Raw genomic sequence first — 6774 nt, 5'->3', positions numbered from 1 at the left:
CTTCTGGAATCTGAACAAGAGGAATTGCAATGGATTTTTGTTTTTCAATTTGCTGAAGTATATGATAAGCTCTATTAACAGGAGGTAATGGATCCATTGAAAGAATATTAATCTTGACTTAATCATATTCAGGATTTAATCTAGCCAGAAACTGAATTAACTTCTTCAATTGATCAGCATCTAACATTTTCTTGAGTAATCCACATGAACAAGCATCCATAGCACCACATTTACAAGTAGGAATTTCGTCAAGAACTTGTAATTCATCCCATACTCTCTTCAATTTTGCATAATACTCAGCTATAGACATGTTTCCTTGTTCAATGGAAGTTAAACTTCTATGAAGATCATATAAAAGAGGAGCGTTAGACTGACCATACCTTTCATGAATTTCCTCCCATAACTGCTTGGCAGAATTAGTGAATATAAAGCTCTCTGAATATGTGGATTCCATTGAATGAAGAATCCAAGAAGTGACTAGATAGTCATTCCGAATCCATTTCTGGCAATCATCAGAAGTAGCAGCAGGTCTACTTAAGCTTCCATCAATGAAACTGAGCTTATTCTTAGCTCCTAAAGCTAAGCGAACTCCTCTACTCCAGTTTACAAAGTTATCACCATTGAATAGATGAGTTCCTAATTGTTGTTTTGGATGATCGCCATTAGAAATGAAATAAGGATCATTGTAATTGATTGCGTTATTCTGTGAACCAGAATTTTGTGTAGAGTTTTGTGTAGAATTTTGAGATGTTTCTGCCATTACAGAAGATTGAAGAATAGAAGAAAACAAGAAGAAAACTTGTTGATTTAAGAAGATGAATTTCAGAAAAGATGAGCTGGCTCTGATACCATAATAAGAACAAGATATTGTTCTGAGAGAAGAGAAATCTCACTTTCTGTGAGATGAAAATAGAATCAATTGAATTGATTGATCTGCCTCTCTACAAAGTAATCTGTTCCTTATATAGAGTCAGATTCTAGATATTTACAAGTTGTATTTTGCTTCTAACAAACTTGTAACAAACTATAACAGAATATAATTTACATTTTATTGTTTCTCCAATACTTCCTCCTCAAGCTAAAAATAGCAACAAATTTGTATTACCGAAAGTGCCCCTCACCCCCTAGCCTAGTCTATTACAAAGTACATTTACCCAACATAACAGACAACACCCATACTGCTGTACTATGCTTTTGTCTGTGCTGATTTAGCTATGGCTGTTTTTCTACAACGGGACCATGCCACTGCCATGTGGTCCAATGTGCAAACCCATGTTTTGCTGCTGACATTTTTTTCTTAACATCATCTTTAGGGTGTGTTTATCCCTCAGATTTAAATCCAAACTTCAGACTGTGCCACATCAGCTTTCCACTAATTTTTACCTACTTTTTACTTTTCAGACTCACTCCAGACTCACTCCAGTTTTATACATTATCCCTCAGACTCCATCCATACTATCTACCAAAAATTTAACATATGGCAAATTTTTACAAAGAAAAAAATAAAAGACACATGGCAGATTTTTGGTGGCCTAGAAAGTATGGGTCCCATATCAATAGTCTTGGGTGGAGTCTTGATTATCCAAACCCATCTCAAGACTATCCCCATTATATTTGATGAATATCCCTGAGTCTTTGCCAAGACTATCAAAAATTTCTTGTAAGACTTTGCTCCAGACTAGCGTTAAACATACCCTTAGGAAGTTCAGGCCTTGAGCTAAGCCACCACTTGCTAGATTTCCGTGTTCAAGAACGACGGAACAAGCTGAAAATTAACTGCTTAATTACTTTGTAAAAATGAACTCATTGAGTAGCCCATTTTTCTCCGAGGGTACCTTGTCTATGTGCAACAGGCTTGGAGCCTGATAAGGCATGCAGCATGGCAGTACCTACGATTTTATCATAACAAACTGAAGTGTTACTAACTTCTTATGAAATAGTAAAATTACTTATTTCTTTTCCATTTAACATATTGGATATCAATGGAACAAGTGCTTTGAATAGGTTGCTGGGATAGGAAGTGAGTAGGTGAGTTACTTGCCATTTGTTATGTCTCACAGGCAAGTTCCACGGCCTTGGCTTGGAGTGGGTGTAGCTAATCTTTACACTGCGAACTTAGAGAAGTTGGATGAATTGACTCGGAAGTTCCCTCATGTAACCAAAGGAGTTATAATTGAACAGGTTTGATTCTTCTGTATGTTATAATGTCATGGTAAATATTTCATGTTCGATTTTGGCATGTAACCAAGTTTAGCATAAACCTTTTAACTATTATGCAGTGCACACAAAAAGGGCCAACATAGTACTACTTGTGGTTGGTTATATTGATGAAACTTTAATCATGTCTGCACTAGGTTTCTATGGATCAATGGAAGAAACTTAGGACCTAGATAGAGATAGGGCCTATTTAATTACTGCACGGTCTAGGATCTCCACTTCATCTGGGATCCTGCACACAGTGCAAATATTGGCATTAGTAACTAAGGGGAATTTGGTTTAATGAACATTAAGAGGGATGATTCCTAATTTTCCTTGGGGCCTCAGTTCTCTTCTGAGCTATAACAAGCATCATGAGTAAGGATTCATGTTTGTATGGAATAATTGATGAAATCATGTGGAAGGGAATTTTTATTTATTAATTCGCATGAGGATTAATATTTGTTATAGGGATTGAATCATGTTATTCATATGTTCCCTTATAGTATTATTTTCACTATCTTATGAGGACTGTGGACCTTATTTGGTAAGTTGATAAATTATGCCTATGTAAAGGTAAGTTGGATTGTTGGCTTGGTTCAACAAATAAGATGGATTGGATTAAAGGAAAATTAATTTTGGGTTGTAAGTTGTGATCACTTATTAAATCATAAGATAAAAGAAGTTCATTTGTGATTAGTTGATTATTTCTGTGTTGCTTGTATGTGTGTGTCATAACAAGTAATAATTGGTATTTAACGTAAAGTGTGACGGAAATAGTTGTAGACTTTAGACTTGTGCGCGTCTAGAATTGGACATTGGGAGTTGGGGTTATGGTGAGCGTGCCATGACTTTTTTTAGGAGATGAATTGATCCCCATTCCTCTTTTATTTCAAAGGTTCCCCGATATTGCAGGTCATTCTGGAATACGTGGTAGCTCCCGTATTTCGTCTTCGTAATGAAGGCATTGTTGGTGGGACAACTTAGGTCCAATAACTAGTCCATTTGAATAATAAAAAGGTGTTAGAGTTTAGTTCAGTAAAAAGTTATATGTAGAATGTTATATGATTATATTATTATTATTTATCCCTGCATGTTATTATTTAGTATCATGTTAGGAATGCTTATGTTTTAGTATGTAGTACTCAGCTTTACTGATTACATGTTTTGTTTGTGTGTGTGATCATGGCTTTGCCTTATTGATCCTGTGATGATCCATTTAGGTGAGCAGATTCGGTATATCATTGACATTACAGGTTTGCAGATATGCATCATTGGGAATTTGGAATGGAGAGAATGTATGACTAGTATATTTAATTTCTGCATTAATAAGAACATATTTTATTATGTCGTTTGATAGATTCATCTAGAATGTTTGGTTGTTTTACATACTTATTTATTTATTTATAGTAAAGTAAAGATTAGTTAATTGTTTTCCGTTGCAAAATTCTGAATAAGCCGATACGTTATCACACGGGCGGTAATGCTTTGGTAATTCTCTAAGTTTTATATTATAAAGGTATTTCTAAAAAGAGAGAATTATCGGGGTGTTAAAAATTAACTATAAGAATAATAGACTATCTACTTATTGTTAGATATCAATATAAAATTGTAATGAAGAAACTTTAAAAATTTAATTAGTATTAATGTATTATTAATTTTGAAGAACTTATTGTTATAAACTTCAAAAATTATAAATGTGGCAATAAATGCGAATTCTCAAACATTGAATCATGTTATCACTTTATGAGTTATTTGTTATTTAGTATTTGTATTACATATTTTTGTACTTAATATCTAGTAGTTAACTAGTTACTAACTTAGTATATTACTAGTTAGTACTACTTGTTCCTTGTTACTGTTCCTACAAATATCAATAGGATCCACTTGAATGGGGTGTGGGTGGGTAAAGTAGGAGAGAGAAAAGGGTTAAGATAAATAAACAAATAAAAATGGGTTAAGTAGCAGAGAGAAAGGGAGTAAAATTGAATTAATAATGTAATAGTGGACCATATGATAGGGACATGAGATGGTAAAAAGGGAAAAAAAATTCCAAATAAGGAATAAAGTAAAAGAGGGAAGATCTTTTGAAAACGCACTTAAACGGAAAGAGGGAAGATCTTTAAGAAACGAAGGAAGTAGTTAGTACTTACTACCAAACTAGCGAACTACCAATTAACAAGTAACAAGTTTGTGAAGTAAGTGTTCTAGTGAATATATCGGAGGGAATGATGATAACCTGTATGAGTGGTTCAGCGACCCTTACAGGTTATCTGGTTACTATGCCGATTATTCTGCTACTGACTTTCTTCTATCTTGTTGTGATCCAAATAAAAGGGGTGTGCACACTAGGGATTCTGTTATTATGGTCATTATGATTATTTGTAGGTGGTTACATGGATCGACTCCGACCTATAAGTAGCTGGTTTTGATAAGTATTGATATGATCATGATTGATAAAGAGTTATTTTTTTTTAGTATTTTTGATTATTAGTAAAAGTTAGTTTTATATTTAATTAATTTTATTCATTATACTGATTATGATCTTCTTTTTTTGTTTTTCCATCTTCCATTCTATATGCATTAGTGTTTACGTGCTATATAAAAAGTTGAAGTTATGGCTGAAAGTCATATTTTTCTCTATTTTTTCTGCATCTATTCTATTATTACCCTCTACTTTCTTAAAGTCTAATTCATGCATTATTCGTGTTAAAACTGTGTTAGCCATTGTTAGTTATACCACTTATTGGGATACCATTCAACAATAGACTTAGCTACAATATTCAATTGAATTGAAAAATATAGAATTTATATATCACAATAACAAATCTAGAAATTAGAATATAATAACTACTTTCTCCGTTTTTTTTCCACTATAAAAATGGATTTGGACATGGTTTTAAGGAAGTAATAATGGATAGTCTAGCATAGATGAACCCCTTTGGCCCTTTCATTAATTAGAGTAGGGATGAGTAAATCATAAACACAACTTTTACGAGTCAATTTGAGTAATTAATGATGGTTTTATTAACATACACTAAATGCAATATTGTCAAATATAGTTGTTTTTTCTTACCAAAAGTGAAATGATTCTGATAGATGAAACTATTGAAGGTGATAATTGTTGTAAAAGAAAAGGAATAGGAGGAAGTATGTAAATACAATGGTGTTGAAAAATCGCACTTTACAACACAAAATCAACAATGTTAACAAAAATTTACGAAAAAAAAGGATAAAAAAAGCAACAATGCGTGCGCACGAGCATCAAAACTAGTATCATAATATATGCATATTTGATAGCCACTTGCACCACCCTTGCTAACTTCTCAATACTTTTTCATATAGAATATGAGGAGCATTTTCATGGCTGCAGCTAACTCGTAAACAGGAACTAATGACCCCAGCAATATTCACTAAAACTTCCTATCAGACTACTACAACTCTCGCTTATTTTACTTCTACAGGCAACACCTCCCTAATGTTTATCTCTATATGAGCAAAAGCATTATCTAACCCCAGCGAGTAATTCCAACTGGCAGTGTAAAGCTGAGTACTACAGTGTTCATGTTCAAGCTCATTGGACCATGTCAAACTCGAGTGGGGGCTCGAGCAATCAGTAAGTTCAAAAGATAATTAAAACTCGATCAGAATTTTCTATGCTTAACTAATTCATTAAGTGACCCTCATTCATAATGAACTTTTTATACACAAGCTTATGGTTTAATAAAAAATTATATTTATATGAACCTTTATCTCAATTTATCTTTATCCTCTCCTAAAATTTTTGCCATGCTCCAACGCTACAAGTGAAAAAAAATGATGTACAGTTTTGTGGCTTTTGTAATATTAATGAGCCCAATATATAAGTAAGAATGTAAGAATGATATCCCCTCAAAAAAACAATAAGATTTGAGATAAATCTTAGGAAAGAAAAGAAAGATGGATATAGACATGGAATTAAAACTCTCCCGTTCCGTTACGGAACGGCCGTTCTGTAACGGATTTTGGATTTGTCGTTCCCCGAAATGCCGTTACAAAACACCATAATATAAATCACATACTTCTCGCCGCGTTGTTCGTTCCCTAACGCGAACTCGCCGCGTTAGAACGCTTTTATCCCCGTTACATCCGTTCTTTTCAAATATTAGCCAAAAATATTTTATAATTTAATTATATAGCTAATGTAACATGATATTCTGATAGATTTAATTATATTATGTTGTAATAATGCTTCATAAACTAAAATAAAGCAAATAAGGTTAGAACATATTAATGTGAATTTTTAAAAAAAATTCACGCCGCGTCGACCGCGAAACGTTCTATTTCCCCGTTACAAGCCGTTCCCGCGATAACGCGACCGTTCCCGCGAACGCGTCCGCGTTTTTTTTCTCAGGATATAGAAGAAAAGAGGAAGCTAGTTTTAAAAAAAAAAAAAAGAAGAAAAAGGGGGAAAAATCAAAGACAGAGGAAATATAATTAGGAGAATTTGTGAGGAAAAAATATTAGTAGGACACTTTTTGCGAGAAACAACCATTGTAATAGTGGAGACATCTAAAAGAAGGAAATCTAAATAATTTT

The sequence above is a fragment of the Beta vulgaris genome, chromosome 9 (assembly GCF_026745355.1).
Source record: "Beta vulgaris subsp. vulgaris cultivar EL10 chromosome 9, EL10.2, whole genome shotgun sequence".
Taxonomy (NCBI): domain Eukaryota; kingdom Viridiplantae; phylum Streptophyta; class Magnoliopsida; order Caryophyllales; family Amaranthaceae; genus Beta; species Beta vulgaris.
The sequence above is the reverse complement of the archived record's forward strand: the minus strand, read 5'-3'. Positions refer to the sequence as shown.